The sequence below is a fragment of the Spermophilus citellus genome (assembly GCF_964194105.1).
Source record: "Spermophilus citellus genome assembly, chromosome: 16".
Classification (NCBI taxonomy): domain Eukaryota; kingdom Metazoa; phylum Chordata; class Mammalia; order Rodentia; family Sciuridae; genus Spermophilus; species Spermophilus citellus.
In genome coordinates, this window is record NC_138196.1 from 73,623,513 (window position 1) to 73,645,287 (window position 21,775).

Consider the following 21,775-nt stretch of genomic DNA (forward strand, 5'->3'; position numbering starts at 1 on the left):
ATCAGGACCTCACAGGCCACAGTAGACGGAAGGGGGACGGCAGGTAGGAAGCTGCACACCACATGTCCTCCCCACCTCTCAGGACCTCGGCCCTCCCAGGGGGCCACAGTTCAAGTGCTCTTGTAACCAACAAACCTGACAACAGTCCTCACAGTGTGACAGACAAGGCCAGTGTCCCCAGGGCCGAGAGGACCCAGGAGTGGCAGAAAAGTGGCCAGGCAGCCAATCCCGAGGGCCCCTCCCACTCTGAGGCCCCTCCCCTCTTCTGTGTTTCCCGCTGCTCCTGTGGGGATATGGGGCAAAGGGGGTGACTCCTTCTCATGGGCAACCCCAACCCTCAGGCACGAATTCACTTTGGCTTCAGTTGCCGGGCCCTGCAGGCTTCTGGGTCTATCCCATCCCCACACACCTGCATCTCAGCAAGGAAGGGAAACCCACCTCTCCTGGGCACTCGTAGGCACCACCCATACAATCTCACTGTGCTCTGCACCTCAGATGAGCCTTGTTTTCACAGACGACAACAACAACAACAACAACAAAAAAAAAAAAATCCTGAAGCTCAGAGTAATAGGCTCAAGGCCACCCATTTGGTTCCGTCTCATTTGTCTGACTCCAAAGGCATGAAGCGTCTTCACTACATCAGTGGTGCTCAGCCCTAGCTGGACCTGGGGAGTCCCCGCCCCCAACACAGTCCCGCAGCCACCAGCCACACATAAGCCTTAGAAACCGCTCAGCTTCAGTCAGTGTTGAGGCCCAGCGTGCGGATGTTGGCTTTGTGCTTAGACAATAGCCCTTGAGTTCTATTCAATCCAACCCTGTCCGCAGCCTCCGCTCCAACCTAGTAAGCCCAGTCCTTGGCTCTGACTTTTTTTTTACAAGTTAATATTCATTTCATCACATTTAATTAACACAGGGAGACTGGAGCTGTCTCAGCATCGCACCCAGCTAGCAGGAGCCCGCGCCTCCCTTGGAGTTCAATCACAGCGCTGTCTTACGCAATTAGCTTCCTTCCCCCTGATCTGAAGGGTCTGTGCCCATAAATATCAACCAATTTTATTGATATTTGTAATTAAAACCACCCAACGGGTCACACTTGGTTGAACAAGTTTGCAACACACACATCCATAATGGGAACATGAGCATATTTGTATGTGACATTTGATAGATAATAATCCTGGGCATTTCTCATTTTCAGAACATCCTATGGGTACCAGCTAATTAGCCTAGCGTGTCTCCCGGGACGGAGGGCATTCTTTCACACACCCCTTTGATTGCCTTTGTTTCTGAAGTTTCAGGAAACCCAAGGACCAAGAAAGTGGGTGATAGGCAAACACCACAGAGAAAAATCCACGGGCCTGGGGTCAACCTTGCCACCTCCCAAAGCTTCTTCTTGCAGCTTCTCTCTATATATCCTTCTCAGGAACCTAAAAACAAAGCAAAACTAACAAAAACAATGACACTGAGAATACACTCCAGGCTTCCCCAGAAGGCCTGAGGATTTCTATTGGGAGTTCTCTTTGATGACCCAATTCATTTCTTTCATCCAAAAAAAAAAAAAAAAACAACTATGTGGATAAAGGCTGACTCTTCCCTTAATTCAAATCTTGTGAAGCTGGTGTGATAGATGCCACCACCCTGCAGCACCCTGACCCCATCTCTACACCTGCCAAGGTGTAGCTGTGCCTATAGACTGGGATCTTAACTGGGTGGGTTGTACTTGGAAATTACTAGAAGTGAGCTGCTTGGAGCTGCAGGACCTGGCTGGAGCTCTTTGGTGAACAGAGATGGTTGTCAAGCGTGGGCCCAGCGTGAAGTTGGGTCCTCAGATCTGCCCTCTTCTCATTTCCCCTTTGAAATCTCATCACTCACCTATAAACCCCGGGGAGATTTAAGACCTTTTCCCAAATCCCCTAACAGCATTCTTACAAGAAACAATCAGCCCACAAGTGAGTTAAAAGGCAGTCGTTCTCCCACAACCAATAAAAAAAAAAGAAAAAAAAAGGCAGTCGTTCTATCCCAAAGGGCAGCCTTTTGAGTGCCTGGGCAGGAGGATTATTTGTCTAGTGACCTGGAATAATCTTATCATTACCAGAACCCTGGAGGGTACAAAGGAATCCAGGGGGGAGCAGGCAGGAAGAACAGGTGGAGAGAGAGAGCACAGAGACAGATAAAAGCACACTGCCAGGCCGTGGGGGAGGGCGGGCGTCTTTACAGTGTCACCCGCTTCCCAAAATGATGTGAGAGTGTGGCGATAACAGGTGCACATCCCATAAAGACATGAAGCTAGAAATAAGGAGGACATATAAATGTCTGTAGAGGGTGACTTTGAAGAGATCATGGTTCCAATTGTCCCAAGAGCTGGAGTAGGAACAGTGGGTTGAGAGCGAGCACGAGGCTAGTCATTGATCACTGGGGTAACTAACTCAATTATTCAGAGACTAACGATCCAATCTGGGTTTAATCTGAGCCTTTGGCATCAGCCCTTTCTCTCTTCTGCTGCCTAACTAGGAAGACATTCACTGTCCAGCAAGTATCCATCCAATCTCATAAAAAGGGATGAAATTAGCGACAGTTGGAAAGAGCTTAACACATCACTTAGGAAAACTTCCTTCCAAGTCCAAGAGCTCTTTTCAGAGCAGCTATATCATAGCTGGGCAGCATCAACGTGGGTCCCTCTAAAGATACACACTACCTGATGAAGCAGGTCTTAAACGATTTGAGTCACTAGAAATGTCTTTCTTATATAGACACAAAAATCTATCCCCTTGGAGAAATCAAACAGTGGTCTCCAACATGGATGGTTTTCAAAATTACCTGGTGTTTTTTTTTTTTTTGAAAATCATTTAAGAAGTCAGAGTGGCATTATCTACAGAAGCTGATCATACACACACGGATGGCCCTACGATTCTACCCTGGAAGACCAGTACAAAGAACATTCTCAGTAGTGTTAGTGATAGAAGCCAAATACTGCAAAAACCAAAATGTTCATCAACAGTACCACCTTAGTCTGTTTGGGGTTGCTATAACAGAATAGCTGAGGCGGGGTGACGTACAGAAAAAGAGGCTCATTTGGCTCATGATTCTTGTGGCAGGGAAGTCCAAGTGTCAGGACATCATTGCCTGGCTGCATCATGACATGGTAGAGTGACACTAAAGGAAATGACCACATGCAGAAGGGACCAAGCTCATGGGGTAGCCCCACCTTATAACAACAGGTTCTCAAGGGAACTGACTCCATTTTGTGAGAGCAACATCAATCCCTTCCTCAGGTGGTGCCCCATGACCTAGATCCCACCTCTTCAGGGTCCCACCACCTCTCGATATCATTACATTGGGGAACAAACTTCCGGCCCATGAACCTTTGGGGGACAAAGCACCTCTATAGAAAGTAGAATGGACGCATTTTAATGTATTTACAAAACTGACCTTCCTCTTAGCAGAGCTATCAACAAGAATTTTCTGTGGCCATGGAAACATTCCGTTCTTCAATATCCAACATGGTAGCTATTCGTCACGTGTGGCAACTGAGCTCTTGAAACGCAGCTAGTACAAAAGAGGAACAGAATTTTCCATTTTAGTTTGTTTTCATGCCAAAAGCCACATGCGCCAAGTGACTGCAGTGTGGGTCTAGAAGAGTGCGTCGGTGAACAAGGACAGACCGTAACTGCACAGAAACATGATTCGATAAAGGAAGCCAGAATCAAAAGAATATCTCTTTATGGTTCCGTTTCTATCAAGTTCAAAAACAGGTAAAACTAAACAAAGTGCTTAGGGATAAAAGCGAAACCACAATGTCTGGGGATGCTCGCTTAAGAGGCCTAACTCTGGTGGGAGGGGACATCAGCACCACGGGGGAGCGCCTGCAGATGGGCCACACCTGCTCCTGCGATGACAGGTGTCCCCTTTGTGATAAACCATGAAGCCGGGCTTTTCATTTGAGCAATGAGCTGCATGGGCTTTATCCTTCACAACTTAGAAAGGATTAAAACACACGTTGTCTCTTTGCAGCTTCTCTGCCAATCTAAAGTTATCCTAAAATTAAGTATGGATTTTGAAAAACTTCCGAGGGAGTGCCCCACTCCAGATTTGTGGATTGGGTTCTGAGAAGAGGTCCAGGCAAGCCATTTTTCCCAAAGTTCCAAGGTATCTCTGTTGCAGGGCATGATGGGAAAACGTCGGAACCCCAGCAAGCAGGATGGATCAATTCTGAGATATTTACAATACTGAGGAGACTCTTCTCCAAGAATGGAGGTGGAGAATTTCTGGCTCTCTCTTCCTCTTGGAGATTCCAGGTCTCAGGAATCAGGAAGGCAAGAGTGATCAGGACAAGTAAGATGGAGGATTTGACTAATGAGGGAGATGAGAGGTTATACCCTGAGGTCACATCCTAGGAAAATCAGCAAAAGCAAGAAGCAGCAGCAGAGAACAGTCATTTGACTCATACAACCCCACTGGCTCTGAAGCAGGCAGACAGGGCCACTGTTCTGCATAGCTCCAGGGGCTCTATTATAGCCATAGTCACACAGTCCTTAAGGTGTACAGTGCCCAGCCTGTGCAACCATATATGGCCATTCTACAAGCTAGTATTCTTATTCCCACTGTTATATGGAAAAGGGGGGGGGGAACCACAGAAGCCTCAAGACTCATACCTGCCTCTCCTGTCTTCTGCCCTGTGCTGTTATGACCACCACAGCAGCTGGCCCAATGGCTTCATTCAACAGAAAGATGCCCATGACATCCCACTGGGCATTGGACAGACCTACCTCTCTAGGAATAAAGAGGATACACATAATGCCAAGGAGGCAGAACTTCTGCTCTCATGGTGGCCTCCACACCTGGTTTCCAAAAGCCACAGCTGGAGGTCAGTCAGTTTAGAGTCAGGGGGGAAGAGTCTGGGGAGCAGGTGGGGAGGGAGAGCCAGCCTGCACCTGCCTGGAACACACGCGAACAGGGCATTCCAGCCTAATTGGGTAAGCCCGCTGTGCCTTGGAGGGAGAGGGATGCCAAGGTCTTATGTTCCCTTCCTCTCAGTGCAGCCTGAATATCCCCACCCCAAGGTCACCCCCATTAACACTGCCCCCCCCCCAAAAGCCAGCAGCTCCACATCCATCAGTCCCACTAATAACAGGACCCTTTGCCTGCTGCCTGGGCACCCGAGACCCACAAATGTGTGTGTGTGTGTGTGTGTGTGTGTGTGTGTGCGTGTGTCTGTCTGTCTGTCTATACGCACATGTCTGGATGTGTTTGATTTTCTTTGGTATTTTATGTACTTACACAGTCAAAATTAATGGAATCAGGTTGAGATTCAGATGACATCACACTGGTGACTCACATCTTGATAGATGGATAGATTTTCTCCCTCTGCCTCCCTTTCAAGGTAACCTTGACTTGTCACACAGCTGCCAGGGAGTGCCAGGGAGCAGGACCATTTTCATAAGACTTTTGAGTCGGCCGGCACAGTTCCCTCCTGACTGTGGGGAAAGGGCAGGGACAGGGCAGGAGGCAAAGGTTGTAGCAAGAACTCACCGGGGACCCGAGGGAGGGCTGCTGAGTGGAGTCCCCTGTCCCCCCAGCATCAGCAAATGGTCACCAGCCCATCTCGCTGCAGGGCGGCCCATCCAAGGGGCCATCTCAATGCAGGCCATGTGGCTCTTGCTCCCTGCAAATGACCTTTCTTGGCGACCTTGTTGTTAAGCACCCTTTCCTCCTAGAAAGTAAGCAAGTCCTGAGGGGGGAATAAATAGTCGGAGCAGCTGGGAAACTTCGCCACCACAGCCCAGGGTTGCAATTATGCAATCATTTCCGCTACTAGCATTTCTTTGAGGAAACTTTTCAATGGGAAAATAAAAAGGAGAGAGGGTGACTCACACTCTTTTTAAGACTCTGCAAGCCCCAGAATGCACGAATCCAGAGGTCAGATGGACAGGGATTGGATGACCTCTGATTCTCAAGTCCAAGGCATCCGCAGAGTCCTTCTCTTCTTAATCTATGTGTCTCCACCTTTGCACCAGCTCCTTTGTCCACCTGGGGCTTGGGGAGGTGTTTCTTCCTGAAACCTAAATGGCAGACATGGGGCCAAGTTAAATCAAGCAGTCTAGGTGGTTCCAAGCAAGCTGTTTGTTTTTAGAATCATCTAGCTCTGGAGGCAAGTCCCTGTCGGGGGACGCTCGAGGCAGTGTGCTTTGCTCATGCAGTTTAGGGTGGCCAGTTGTCCCCACTACCAGGTAGATAGGACATAGACACTTCCAGAACTGGAAGGCCTCTTACTGACCAATCTTTTCTCCTTGCAGGTGATGACACAGAGAGGTAAAATAGTCGTAAAAGCAGTGAGTGAGTGGCGTGTGCATGGTGACAGCCCAGGGTCCCTGAAACCACCTGCAGGGAGCTCTTCCTCACTTGTCTAGATTCTTCCAGCTCTCCTCCATCTCCAGAAATGAGAACAGGTTGAGCATCTGTGAGAGTGAGCTTTTCCTTGCTGTGACCAAAACCCCTGACATAAACAACTTAAAGGAGGAAAGATTCGTTTTTCTCAGGGTATCAGAGATTTCAGTCCACTGTCAGGTGCTTCCATTGCTTCGGGCCCAGGGCAAGGCAGAGCATCATGGTGAAAGGTCATGGCGGAGGGAAGCTGCCCAGTTCACTGCAGCAAGAAGGAGAGAGAGAGAGAGAGAGAGAGAGAGAGAGAGAGAGAGAGAGTAAGGAAAGGGCCAAGGACAAGATGCACCCCTCCTGAGCATGTCCCCATTGACCTGCTTCTTCCGCCGAGTAGATCCACCCACCACCACCTACAGCTTTCATTGCCTCCCAATAATGCCACCAATACGAATCCCTCAATGGATTCATTCATTGATGTGACGAGGTCAGAGCCCTCAGGATCCAATCACTTCCCATGTCCCACCTCTGGATATTGCTGCTCTGGGGGAAACATGACAATTTGAAGATCATTCTAGATGCAAACCCTAATAGCACCCCCATCTCAAAATCAGAAATCCTAAATGTTCCAAATTCCAAGACCTTTTGAGCCCTGACAAGATAGCGAACGTCCGATGGTTCAGTACACAAACTTTTTCTCCTGCATAAAATCCTTATAAATATTGTAGAAAATTTCCTTCAGGCTCTACAGGTAAGAACTAGATTTATCATGAATGAATTTCCTGTTTGGACTTGGGTTCCATATCCCAAGATATCTCATTATGAATATGCAAATATTCCCCAATCTGAAAATACCTGAAATCCAAAATACGTCTGTTCCCCAGCATTTCAGACAAGAGTTAAACTCACACTTAACAAGTTTAACTTGTAACTTGCACTTACACATAGTTACAGTTTAAAGAACTCTCTCTCTCTGGCAACTAAAGAAAATGTCAACCTTGTTTAAAAAGCAGAGCAGGAAAACCAGAGGAAGATGAGCCCCAGGTGGTAGGGTAAGGTGCAGAGGGCACAGGGGGCGCGACTGGGTCATGAAGGCCTCTGACCAACTCCAGAGTCTCTGAATGTCCATCTGCAGCATCCTGGCTCAGCAGTCCACCTGCATCACTGATGAGTGCCATCAGCCAGCCTCTGCTCTTCCCCTACAGAGCCACCCACAAGGGGATCTCCCCAGTCCTTCCGTCTATTCCTGTCACCCTCTGTCACTACCCTACTCCCACCCCCATGTTACCTGACATCCCATCCCAAACCACCTCCCTCTCCTCTGGACTTCACTCCCTCCTCGGGACCTACGCTCTCCACATATATCAATATCCCACCTGTCGTAGTCCTTTTCCTGTTGTGGTGACTGAGTACCACAGCCGGGGCAATCCATAGAGAGAGGTTTATTGAGCTCATGGTTCCAGAGGCAGGGAGGTCCAGGCTGAAGGGCCTCATCTTGTGTGGGCCTTCTTGGTGGTGGGGACTCTCTGCAGAGGCTCAGGGTAGCACTTGGCAAGAGGGGCATATGTAAGAGACAGGTCCAAACTGGTTTGTGTAACAGAGCCACTCTGAATTATTGATTAATCTTCAAACGAGTTAATTAGACCCTCCTGACTTAATTGCCATTAAAGGTCCCTCTTGCCTCTTAACCCCTCACCACGGGGATTGAATTTCCACGTGGGTTTTGATGAGGGCACTCAAACACAGCACCATCCTCTCCCTGTGTTCCTAACCCTCTGTGTCTCCATTAACATGTGGCTAGTGGCTCTCCAGGCAGTCTCTGATGACATCTCCTAAACGCAGTTCCTTACCTGGCCTGCCCCTCGTCCTGTCTGTGGAACCAGGATCTCGAGTCTGATAGTGGCCTCCAACCAAGTCACATGGGACAACGTGTGGGTGATTCTTTCACTTAGGATGTCATGAAAAATGGCAAAAGATGAGTCAAAAGTAAACTCATTCCTGGGCTGGGGTTGTGGCTCAGCAGTAGAGCGCTTGCCTAGCATATGGGAGGCCCTGGATTCCATCCTCAGCACCACATAAAAATAAATAAATAAAATAAAGGCACTGTGCCCAACTGCAACGAAAATTATATATATATATATATATATATATATATATATATATATATATATATATATATATATTTGTTATTGTTGTTGTTGTTTAAAGTAAACTCATACAAACTTCAAAGGGCAGTTAAACCCAGTGACCCTATCCAGCCATCCAGTACCTTATGCCATTCAGAAGGTCTGCCAGGAGCTTACAGCTCTTTCACTCTGAACAGCCGGGGGACTGATGGATGGCAGGTTCAGGGAGAGGCTATCCCCACACTGATACCCCCCTGCCCTTTCTCCCCCGTGGCATCGTGGGTACTTATCTCCCTGATCCACCTGTGCTTCCACAGACACTCTCTGGGCACCTGTGGGGGAGACAGCTCTGCACAGGTATTGCAAGACCTAGGCTTCTGCCTGTGCAAGGCCATTAGAACCAGAGGGTCCCCTCTCTTCAGGATTCTCAATATTGTGACCCAACAGGTCCTCAACATGGCTTCAGTACTCAGCCAAAGCATCCTCATTAGGGCTGAGGCTTCACCATCTGATGTCCTCCCCAAAGCCTCTGTAAATTGCTGGCCACCTATTTGACCTGGGTGGGACCCTTCATGTGATGGTGGAGTTCTGCGTCTATCAGAATCTCCCATCCAAGTTTCAGCTCCCTCCTCCCCCCAGCAGCAGGAGTGAGGGGAGTTTGAAGTCAGTTTGGAAGGACTTGCTCTCTGGACTCTGAGCTAGGATAGCTTCCCATTGTGCAGGACGCCAGCATTTCCCCGTCACACACGCACACATTTCCCAGATGTAGGAGCCAGTTGGCAGTATCGTGTATTGTCCCAAGGAGACCATGAAGGTAGTTGTCACAGCACGAACCTGTTCTACCTTAAATAGTAACGCTAATAATGGCTATCCTGTCACCATCTGTAAGGAAATTGACCACCATTTTATCCCCATGTTGTCACAAGCCCTGTAAGATACTGCAGCATCACCGCCCCATTTAATAGGGGATGAAACCGGGCTCAGAGAGGTTCGCATGACCTGCATATGATCAGATGGTAGGTGGCAGAATCAGGACAGGAACCCAAATTTTTCTGTCTTTGTGTCCTTGACATCACACAGCCTTCTCTTTGGAGCTCTCTGAGTCTCTATTCCCCAAATTATAAAGCCCTAAAGTAGCAGTCCATGCATGGAGACACCCCCTCCCTCCTCCCTCCCCGCAACCCCGTGGCATCCTGGGTCTTCATCTCTCTGCACCCACCTGTGATTCCACAAACGCTCACCAGAAACTCATTATGCATAGGCATTGGGGGACCTACAATCCAGCTCTGAGGTCCCCCAGCCTCTCGAGCTAATAAATACATCTATGCCCAGGTACAGCTGACTGTGAGACAGGACTTGAGCTTCCCACCCCACCCCAGGGACATTTTCATTTTGGCAGAGAAATCCCAGCACCAAGTCTCAACTCAAAGAAAGGATTCTCAGGGATGGAAGCTTAGACTCTGGAAGAGCCGTTCGGAGCAAAGGTTGCCTTTTAGATGTTTTAGGGTCATTTTTCTAGTAATACTTTGTCCCTCCCTTTATATCACCCTCCCGTGGATATCCAGCATGATGAACTCTCAGCACACAGGCTCACAGAAGGCCTGGCCCTACAGTTCTTTATTCCTGACTACACCCCCAGGGCTCACCTCCCCTGTCCCCTAAACTCCAGAATCCAGAAGGATTCTTGCAGGCTGGGCACCTAAGAAAGTTCTCTCCAAGGGCACACAGGGCACCTGCCACGTGCCTCCCCCTCTCTGCAGCCCTGCCAAAGCTGGGTCTTCTGACGACAGGAAGGAGTCGCTTCCTCCTGCTCCCTTCCCAGAGCTCTCCTCTGACCCTAGTAACAGTGCTGTTAAAATCGGCAGTTCCATTTTGTTCGGCCAGAACCACACAAACATCAGGAGGTCGAGCACAGAGCCGCATTTAGCAAGGGCAGGTGAGACTGAGGAGGGTAATGGCACAGAACGGGAAGTGGGCAGGAAGGCAGCCGCGAACTGGAGTTCACAGAGCTGCCAAAGCCAGGCTGACGGTCAGCCTTGTCCTCCTTCGTAACGATCATGACACTGATACTAAAGCTGAGCCTCTCCCCCTCGACATGATGCTGTGATTTTTTTTTCTGAATTTATAATTTTCGAGTACCTTGACCCTCAGCATTTCATGTAATTCCTCACAGCAATCTTGTAAGGCAAACATCACTTTTATTTTCAGGGAAATATGGTGGGAAGATGGAAAGAGCATGCCTCAGTGTCAGAACCTGGATGTTTTCCCACTGGGCCACTCTGCCTCCCACATTATAAAACCTCCGTTCAAATCTTACCTGGAGAATCAGGAGACAGGACTCCGCTCCTTGCAGCTTCGGTGACAGCTTAGGTTCTATGAAACAGAGATGCATTTGGGGCCCTGTGCATCCAAATGGCTTGGTACCACTTTTGGATGTGCTGGCAGCAGGCAAGCAACTGTTGAGAACAGGTGTCCTCCTCGGCTGATGGTAACCATTCATTACCCAGAGTATGTGGTCACGACAGTCTGCCTGGCAAGTTCACTCAGGCCAGAAAGAATGGCTTTAGATCAACTACTCTAACACCAAAATCTTCTTCACAGGAAAACATCCTCCAACATTCTGTTGCCCTAACAATTCTCTACTGCGATTCAAATTGTTCAGTTACCAAGGGAGAGAAAGTGGAAAGAATCATCTCGGTGGGGTTACCACAAAGCTACCTTGCTCAGAGTAGTGGGCAGCATTTCTCAAAGTGTTCCAAGGATTCTTCACGAGAGCTCTTTTAGAGAAGGACCTATGTCCCCCAAATAGACAGATTAAAGTTCCAATCCCCAAGGCCTGTGCATGTGGTCTTACCTCCACAAGGGGTCTTTATAGTTGTTAACAAACTAAGATGAAGTTCTACTGGTTAGAGTAAGGAAGCCCTAATCCAGTCTAACTGGCATATTTATTTATGTTGGTACTGAGGCTTGAACTCAGGGACACCCTACCATTGAGCTACAACTCCAAACCCCAGTCTTTAGTTTTATTTATTTATTTGTTTGTTTGTTTGTTTGTTTATTTATTTATTTATTTATTTATTTCAAGACAGTCTTGCTAAGTTGCTGAGGCCGACCTCAAACTTGCAATCCTCTTACCTCAGCCTCCTGAGTTGTTGGGATCACCACAGAGCCTGGCACTCAGTAGGGTTGTTGCTTTTTTGTTTTGTTTTGGTTTGGTTTTGTGGTGCTGGGAATCACACTTAGGGCCTCACACATGCTAGGGAGGCACTGTGCCACTGAGCCACATCCCCAGCCTGGGAGTCTTTATAAGAAGAGGGGAGAGAGAGAGAGACAGGGAAGAGTCCATGTGATAGCAAAGGCAAGAAGGGACTGGAGTGACAAAGTCACAAGCCAAGGAATGATAAAAACCACTGGCCAGACCTTCCCCGGGAGCCGTTGAGCTCAGTCTGGGGTCACCTTGCTTTCAGACTCCTGGCCTCCATCACCGTGAGCAGCACAGTTCTGGCCGTCGTCAGCCACCCAGTTTGAGGCACTTGGTCACGGCAACCTGAGGAACCTGATACAGGGTCCATGACAAAGTAAACTTCAAAAAGTGCCCCTCAGTGGGGGGACCCTGGGGAAGAGCTTGAAGCCCCCCCCCCCCGACCCAGTCAAAGCAGAAGCTCGGAGGTGGTCATTCACACTGAGTCTTTCTTCAGAGCTCACCACGAGACTCTGAAGCCCCGTGAGGGCAGGACGAGGTGAACCAGGTTCCTTACCCCTTCATTTCTCAGAGCCGCGGATCTGCCAGGAATAGCCAAGAGGAAATATTTAGGACGTAGAATTTCTCAGATTTATTTGACAACAAGAACAGTTGTTTATGGAACACCTTCTTAGACACATGTTTTGTGGAACCCAATTTGGAAAATGCTGCTTTTATTGAGGTTCTAAGGTTCTCGGTGAGTGGCTACAACACCTGCCTGGGAATCATTCCAGGCCCCAATCATGGCAGTGACGCTCCAGGTACAGGACCTGGCCCTCCTTCACCAGTGTGTGCGTGTTCTGGGACAGATCACATCCTCTCAACCAGAAAACCAGCCATGGACCTCATATGCCTTTATTTTCATTAGTCCACCTTGAACCTAGCCTCAGCCTTGCTGATTGCCGAAGCATATGGCTCTGTCGTGAAATGCGAACGCTGGCGAGCAGTGCCCATTCCCACCAACTCTGTAACTTGAAATAGCCAGTGTTCAATCTGTGTCAGGCACAGTTGCAAAAATATCACATACGTGTGCCTGTGCCTGTGTGTACACGTGCCCACGTATGTTTACGTAAGCTGTCCCAAAGCTCATGCATTCCATCTATCTTACCACACAAGTGCCCTTAATATTTGGCTGATCGAATGAGAGGGATGATGACTTTAAGAAAGAAAAAAAAGCATCTTTAGTTTTTCACTAATTTCCTTTATTATGAATGTGGCAACACACCCCAGGAGGCCCAGGAGAACCTCTGACTTTGTCGCCAATGGAAATCCCAGGCTTTCGAATCATGTCATAAAACAGGAATCACAGGCATTTCAAAATAACTCATCATTTCTTCAAACCCATTACGGTTTTTATTTTTTTTCTTTTTTTTATTGGTTGTTCACAACATTACAAAGCTCTTGACATATCATATTTCATACATTAGAATCAAGTGGGTTATGAACTCCCATTTTTACCCCAAATACAGATTGCAGAATAACATCGGTTACACATCACATTTTTACATACTGCCATATTAGTGATTGTTGTATTCTGCTACCTTTCCTATCCTCTACTATACCTCCACCCCTCCCCTCCCATCTTCTCTCTCTACCCCATCTACTGTAATTCATTTCCCTCCATGTTTGTTATCCCATTCCCCTCATAACCTCTTATATGTAATTTTGTATAATAATGAGGGTCTCCCTCCATTTTCATGCAATTTCCCTTTTTTTCTCCCTTTCCCTCCCACCTCATGTCTCTGTTTAATGTTAATCTTTTCTTCCTGCTCTTCCTCCCTGTTCTGTTCTTAGTTGCTCTCATTATATCAAAGAAGACATTTGGTATTTGTTTTTTAGGGATTGGCTAGCTTCACTAAGCATAATCTGCTCTAGTGCCATCCATTTCCCTGCAAATTCCGTGATTTTGTCATTTTTTAGTGCTGCGTAACACTCCATGGTGTATAAATGCCACATTTTTTTATCCATTCATCTATTGAAGGGCATCTGGATTGATTCCACAGTCTAGCAATTGTGAATTGTGCCGCTATGTACATCGATGTGGCAGTATCCCTGTAGTGTGCTCTTTTAAGGTCTTCAGGAAATAGTCCGAGAAGGGCAATAGCTGGGTCAAATGGTGGTTCCATTCCCAGCTTTCCCAGGAATCTCCAAACTGCTTTCCAAATTGGCCGCACCGGTTTGCAGTCCCACCAGCAATGTACAAGAGTACCCTTTTCCCCACATCCTCGCCAGCACTTGTTGTTGTTTGACTTCATAGTGGCTGCCAATCTTACTGGGTTGAGGTGGTATCTTAGGGTGGTTTTGATTTGCATTTTCTTGACTGCTAGAGATGGTGAGCATTTTTTCATGTACTTGTTGATTGATTGTATGTCCTCCTCTGAGAAGTGTCTGTTCAGGTCCTTGGCCCATTTGTTGATTGGGTTATTTGTTTTCTTATTGTCTAATTTTTTGAGTTCTTTGTATACTCTGGATATTAGGGCTCTATCTGAAGTGTGAGGAGTAAAAATTTGTTCCCAGGATGTAGGCTCCCTATTTACCTCTCTTATTGTTTCTCTTGCTGAGAAAAAACTTTTTAGTTTAAGAAAGTCCCATTTGTTGATTCTTGTTATTAACTCTTGTGCTATGGGTGTCCTATTAAGGAATTTTGAGCCCGACCCCACAATATGTAGATCGGAGCCAACTTTTTCTTCTATCAGACGCAGAGTCTCTGATTTGATATCAAGCTCCTTGATCCACTTTGAGTTGACCTTTGTGCATGGCGAGAGGAGGGGATTCAGTTTCATTTTGTTGCACATGGATTTCCAGTTTTCCCAACACCATTTGTTGAAGATGCTATCCTTCCTCCATTGCATGCTTTTAGCTCCTTTATCAGATATAAGATAGTTGTAGCTTTGTGGATTAGTCTCTGTGTCCTCTATTCTGTACCATTGGTCCACCCGCCAGTTTTGGTACCAGTACCATGCTGGTTTTGTCACTATTGCTCTGTAATATAGTTTGAAATCTGGTATCGCTATGCCGCCTGATTCACACTTCCTGCTTAGAATTGCTTTTGCTATTCTGGGTCTTTTATTTTTCCATATGAATTTCACGATTGCTTTATCTATTTCTACATGAAATGCCATTGGGATTTTGATTGGCATTGCATTAATCCTATAGAGAACTTTTGGTAATATCGCTATTTTGATGATGTTCTGCCTATCCATGAACAAGGTATATTTTTCCATCTTCTAAGATCCTCTTCTATTTCTCTCTTTAGGGTTCTGTAGTTTTCATTGTATAAATCTTTCACCTCTTTTGTTAGGTTGATTCCCAAGTATTTTATTTTTTTTGAGGATATTGTGAATGGAGTGTTTTTCCTCATTTCCGTTTCAGAAGTTTTGTCGCTGATATACAGAAATGCCTTTGATTTATGTGTGTTGATTTTATATCCTGCCACTTTGCTGAATTCATTTATTAGTTCTAGTAGTTTTTTTGTAGACCCTTTTGGGTCTTCTAGGTATAGAATCATGTCATCCGCAAATAGTGATAATTTAAGTTCTTCTTTTCTTATTTTTATGCCTTTAATTTCTTTCGTCTGTCTAATTGCTCTGGCCAGTGTTTCGAGAACTATATTGAATAGAAGTGGTGATAGGGGGCATCCCTGTCTTGTTCCAGATTTTAGAGGGAATGCCTTCAATTTTTCTCCATTCAGAATGATGCTAGCCTGAGGCTTAGCATAGATAGCTTTTACAATGTCAAGGTAAGTTCCTGTTATCCCTAGTTTTTCTAATGTTTTGAACATAAAGGGATGCTGTACTTTGTCAAATGCTTTTTCTGCATCTATCGAGATGATCATATGGTTCTTATCTTTAAGTCTATTGATGTGGTGAATAACATTTATTGATTTCCGTATATTGAACCATCCTTGCATCCCAGGGATGAATCCTACTTGATCATGGTGCACAATTTTTTTGATGTGTTTTTGTATTCGATTCGCCAGAATTTTATTGAGGATTTTTGCATCTAGGTTCATTAGAGATATTGGTCTGTAGTTTTCTTTCTTTGAGGTGTCTTTGTCTGGTTTCGGAATCAGGGTGATGTTGGCCTCATAGAATGAATTTGGTAGAGCTCCCTCTTTTTCTATTTCCTGAAATAATTTGAAAAGTATTGGTATTAATTCTTCTTTAAAGGTTTTGTAAAACTCCGCTGTGTACCCATCTGGTCCTGGGTTTTTCTTGGTTGGTAGTCTTTTGATTGCTTCTTCTATTTCATCCATTGATATTGGTCCGCTTAAATTGTGTGTATCCTCCTGACTCAGTCTGGGCAAATCATATGACCTAAGAAATTTATCAATGTCTGCACTATCTTCTATTTTACTGGAATATAGGTTTTCAAAGTAACTTCTAATAGTCTTCTGTAGCATCTGTTGTGATATTGCCTTTTTCATCTCGTATGTTAGTAATTTGAGTTCTCTCTCTTCTTCTCTTCGTTAGCATGGCTAAGGGTCTGTCGATCTTGTTTATTTTTTCAAAGAACCAACTTTTTGTTTTGTTAATTTTTTCAATAGTTTCTTTTGTTTCAATTTCATTGATTTCTGCTCTGATTTTAATTAATTCTTGCCTTCTGCTACATTTGCTGTTGTTTTGCTCTTCCTTTTCTAGGGCTTTGAGATGAAGTGTGAGCTCATTTATTTGTTGGTTTTTCCTTTTTTTGAGGAATGACCTCCAGGCGATGAATTTCCCTCTTAAAACTGCTTTCATTGTGTCCCATAGATTCCGATATGTTGTGTCTGTATTTTCATTTATCTCTAAGAATTTTTTGATTTCCTCCTTTATGTCTTCTGTAACCCATTGATCATTCAGTAACGTATTGTTCATTGTCCATGTGATGTAGGATTTTTCCTTCCTTCTTTTATCATTGATTTCCAGTTTCATTCCATTATGATCTGATAAAATGCAAGGTATTATCTCCACCCCTTTATATTTACTGAGGGTTGCCCTATGGCATAATATATGGTCTATTTTTGAGAAGGATCCATGTGCTGCTGAGAAAAAAGTATATCCACTTGATGATGGTTGATATATTCTATATATGTCAGTTAAGTCTAGGTTATTGATTGTGATATTGAGGTCAATAGTTTCTTTATTCAACTTTTGTTTGGAGGATCTATCCAATGTTGAGAGAGGTGTGTTGAAGTCACCCATAATTATTGTGTTGTGGTCTATTTGATTCTTGAACTTGAGGAGAGTTTGTTTTATGAACGTCTCAGCGCCATTATTTGGTGCATAAATATTGATAATTGTTATGTCTTGTTGGTGAATGGTTCCTTTTAACAGTATATAATGTCCTTCCTTATCCCTTTTGATTAACTTAGTCTTGAAGTCGATTTTATTCGATATGAGAATGGCCACCCCTGCTTGCTTCCGAGGACCGTGTGCGTGGTATATTTTTTCCCAACCTTTTACCTTGAGCCTGTGTATGTCTTTTCCAATCAGATGTGTCTCCTGGAGGCAGCATATTGTTGGATTTGTTTGTTTTTTAATCCATGATACCAGCCTATGTCGCTTTATTGGAGAGTTTAAGCCATTAACGTTTAGAGTTACTATTGATATATGTTTTGTACTTCCTGCCATGTTTGATTATTTATCTCTTTTTTTTTCTAATTTAGTTTGTTTCTCCATGATTAGCTTTCCCCCCATCCTCTGTCTTTACCGAGGCACTTCCCGCTGATGGTTTTGGTTATTGTTTTTCATTTCTTCCTCGTGTAGTGTAGTGTTTTGTCTTCATTATCTTACGTTCTGGCTTCTACTTGCTCCACTCTGTTAGTGATACTCTCGATTGAGTTTTTAATTTGGTTTATCGTTTCCTTCATTTCTAGAATTATTGTTTGATTTTTTTTATAATCTCTATCTCCTGATAAAGATGCTTAACTTCTTCTTTTATCTGTTTATGTAATTCATTTTCAATGTGATCTTTAAGGTTCCTTTCCATCTGTCTAAGGTGTTCCTTGAGTTCTTTATATGGCCATTTTTCTGATGACTCCAGGTCCTCCTGAATATTTAGGCTGTCCTTCATTGTTTGTACTCCTTTTCTTCCTTGCTTTTTTATGCTCATGATACTTCTTGTTCTGTTTGACTGCTGAGTTACTGTTTACTCTTATAAATTTATTTGATGCTTGGGAGGAGAGGTATTAGAAGGGAAGGGAAGAAGTCACTAAAGAGAGTGAGTGTAGGCAGGTAGAATTCAAGAAAGGGGGAATAAGAAAATTGAAAAGAAATGAAAACACAAAAAAAGTGAAAAGAAAGAAAGAAAAAATAAAAATTTAAAACAAAAAAAAATTATAATGATAATAAAAAAATGGAAATTAAAGTTTAAAAAATAATAGTAATAATAATAGAATAAAAAGAATTAAAAAAATTGAATCCATTAATAAGAAAGTTGAAGAACAACAACAACATCAACAACAAAAAGTGAAAATAAAATTTTAAAAAATACCAATAATAATCATTAAAAATAATAATAATAATAAATGCAGTCATAGAGCTCAATTAACTTCTCTTCCAGTAAGTGGAGCTATGCCCACTGGGCCAGGCTTCTCTTCTTGATGGGTGGGAACCAATCACTGTGCCTCAGCTCTTCTTCCCAGACTTGCGGGTCTCCAATCCTGAGTGCCTAGGGCCTTCTCTTGTGGTTCCTCAAGCCAGGCCCTGCTCACGTGTGACACTCACCACAATACTGGCTACACGCCGGGTCTGCTGCTCCTGGGAGCCCTGTTTCCATGGATGCCTGGGCACACCCTTTCTGTTTGCCTCCCTCAGACCCTAAGTTTGTAGGGCTTGGGGCTGAGGACCCCCAGCGAATTTGTTTGCCCTCAGGTAGCAACTCCCCTGGTAGCTGGTGCAAGGGACCTCTGTTGTCAGCAGAGGGATACCCTGGGTCTGACTATCGTGCTCAGTTGGCTTTTACCTCTGTGAGTTCAGCGGGATCATTAGTGCTGAGTCACGAGAAGCAGGCGAACCAGAACTAGAATGCAGCCCAATCCGGGCTCGGTGTGTTCTGAGAGGGGAAGACTGTTCGCCCGGGATCCCCTTCAGCTCATCAGTGCCTAGTGGTCCTGAGCGAACAATATTTTGACAGTTTACTTCTCCCTATGCTCGCGCAGCTGAAGGGGTTAGAGACTTGATCTCTCCGCATCCGCCGCCATGTTGGATCACTTAGATTTTAAATTGTCACTCATCTTATCAGCTGTTCCATTTAACTCGGCAGCTCACTCGCGCCGTGAAGAGTCTGCTCTATGGTGCTCCGCGGGAAGCGGCGGCGGTGGCGGCCCAGCTGTGGCCTTCGGGACCTCCGGGGAGGGGGTGCGGGCTGGGGGAGGGGAGGCAGCGCCTCGGGGCCCGCGCGGGCCGGGTACTGGACACGCGGGAGAGCGGGCGGGGTGGGGGAAAGAAATTGAGATCTAGATTTAGGGAGTGAGTGTGGGAGGAGAGACTGCGGGAGAGAAGCAAAGCGGAAAGGCAGAGAGGAGAAGGAGAAGGGGCCGAGGGAGCCGGGCAGCTCCGGGGCTGCAGCCTTACTGCTCGTGCTAAAGTCGTGATGGACTCACTCCACCTTGGCTGGAGTCGTGGCAGATTCACTCCACCTAGGCCCCTTTCTTGACACGGTGCTGAGTCTTTGTCGACAGATCTCCTTTAATGATCTTTACTTCATCTTTTAAGACGCGGCAACATATGCTGCAGGCGCAGCGGCGCAGAGCACGGAGCGGTTTACTCACTTCCTGCCGCCATCTTCCTGTTTCCTCTCCCCATTATGGTTTTTAGACCTGCTGTTAGATCTTGTTGCTTAATGCATCAATGAGGGAGCAAAAGTTATTTCTTATCACAAATTTGTTTTTAATATACTGATAATTGTTTTTCAACATAATTGGGTTATTTTGCAATTTTGTGTATTTGAATCCCTGCATATGAAAGCATTGTTTCTAGATTCTAGGCTCCACCTGACTGTCAAGTTTCCATGCCACAAAGTTAAAGGTGATGACCTTGATTCTGGATCAGCAAAATACATAGGATCACTTAGAAGACTTGTTGAAAATAGATTCCTGGGTCTCACCCATGCAGTGTAGGCCAGAGGTGGAACCTAGGGATCTGCACTGATAGCCCACCATGCAAGGCCAACACAGAGGTTTTGTGGTCTGAATTTGAGAAAAAAAATGCTCTAATAGAAATGAAAATTAAAATCACACTGGTATTCAATCTGACTCTAGTCAGAATGGCAATTATCAAGAACACTAGAAACAAAGAATGTTGGTAAGGATGTAAGGATGTGGTGGAAAAGGTCCACTCATACACTGCTGGTGGGACTACAAATTGCTGCAATCACTCTGGATAGCAGTATGGAGGTTCTTCAGAAAACTTGGAATGGAGCCACCATTTGACCCAGCTATCCCACTCCTCTGTCTTTACCCAAAGGACTTAAAATCAGCATTGATGTGACAGAGCCACATCAATGTTTATAGCAGCACAATTCACAATAGCTAAACTGTGGAACCAACCTAGATGCCGTTCAATAGATGAATGGATAAAGAAACTGTGATATATATACTCAATAGAATATTACTCATCATTAAAAGAGAATAAAATTATGACATTTTCAGGTAAATGGATGGAGTTAGAGAATATCATGCTAAGTGAAGTAAGCCAATCCCTAAAAACCAAAGGCCAAATGTTTTCTCTGAGAGGTGGATGCTGATCCATAATAGGGGGAGAGGGCATGGAATAAATGGAGGAACTTTGGATTGGGCAAAGAGGAGGGTGGGCAGGGGAGGGAGCATGGGGTAGGAAAGATGGTAGAATGAGAAGGACATCAGTACCCTAGGTACAAGTATGATTGCACAAATGGTGCAACTCTACATCATGTAAAACCAGAGAAATGAAAAGTTATGCTCTACTGTGTACAATGAAATGAAATGCATTCTGCTGTCATGTATAACTAAATAGAACAAATAAATTTAAAAAAAAACACTAGTAACAATAAATGTTGGCAAGGATATGGGGGAAAAGGTACACTCATACGTTGTTGGTGGGACTACAAATTGGTGCAACCACTCTGGACAGCAGTATGGCAATTCCTTAGAAAACTTGTAATGGAACCACCATTTGACCCACTTATTTCATTTCTCAGTATATACCCAAATGACTTAAAACAGCATGAGACAATAATGCAGCCCCATCAATGTTTACAGCAGCTCAATTCACAATAACAAAGCTATAGAAGTAAACTTGGTGTCCTTCAATAGATGCATGAATAAAGATAATACATACATAATACAATATTACATACATACATACATACATACATACAATATTACTCAGCCATAAAGAAGAATGAAATTATGACATTTGCCGGTAAATGACTGGAACTTGAGACCATCATGCTAAGTGAAATAAGCCAATCCCCCCAAACCAAAGGTTGAATGTTCTCTCTGATGTGCAGATGTTAACACACAATAAGAGTATAAGTTCAGTGGATAAGACAAAGAGGAATGAAGGGAAGGGAAGGAGGATGGGATTAGGAAAGACAGTAGAATGAATCGAACATAACTTTCTCATGTTCATTATGAATACACAAACAGCGTAACTCCACATCATGTACAACCACAAGAATAGGATCCTAACTTGAGTAAGTTATATTCTATATATTTATAATATATCAAAATACACTCTACTGACATGTATATCTAAAAATAACAAGTAAAAATCAGAAATTAATAAAGTATCTATTCACCTTTAACAAAAAGTGCTCTGATACCCTTAAGTTCACTCTTGGGTCAAATGGGATCATCAGAGTCAAGTCCTTGAGTGACATTGTCTTGGCTTAGTGCCAATCATCCTGGTGGTTTACACGTCCTCATCACATCATTAGCTCACTTACAGGCTGTCACAGTGAGTAGCTGTGCAGAAGTCAATGCTGTACATATTGTGGAGATTTCTTGAGTATCATCAGCTTCATGACAGTTCATTTCTATGGAGATCCCTGGTAGAACTTTCCTGCATCTCAA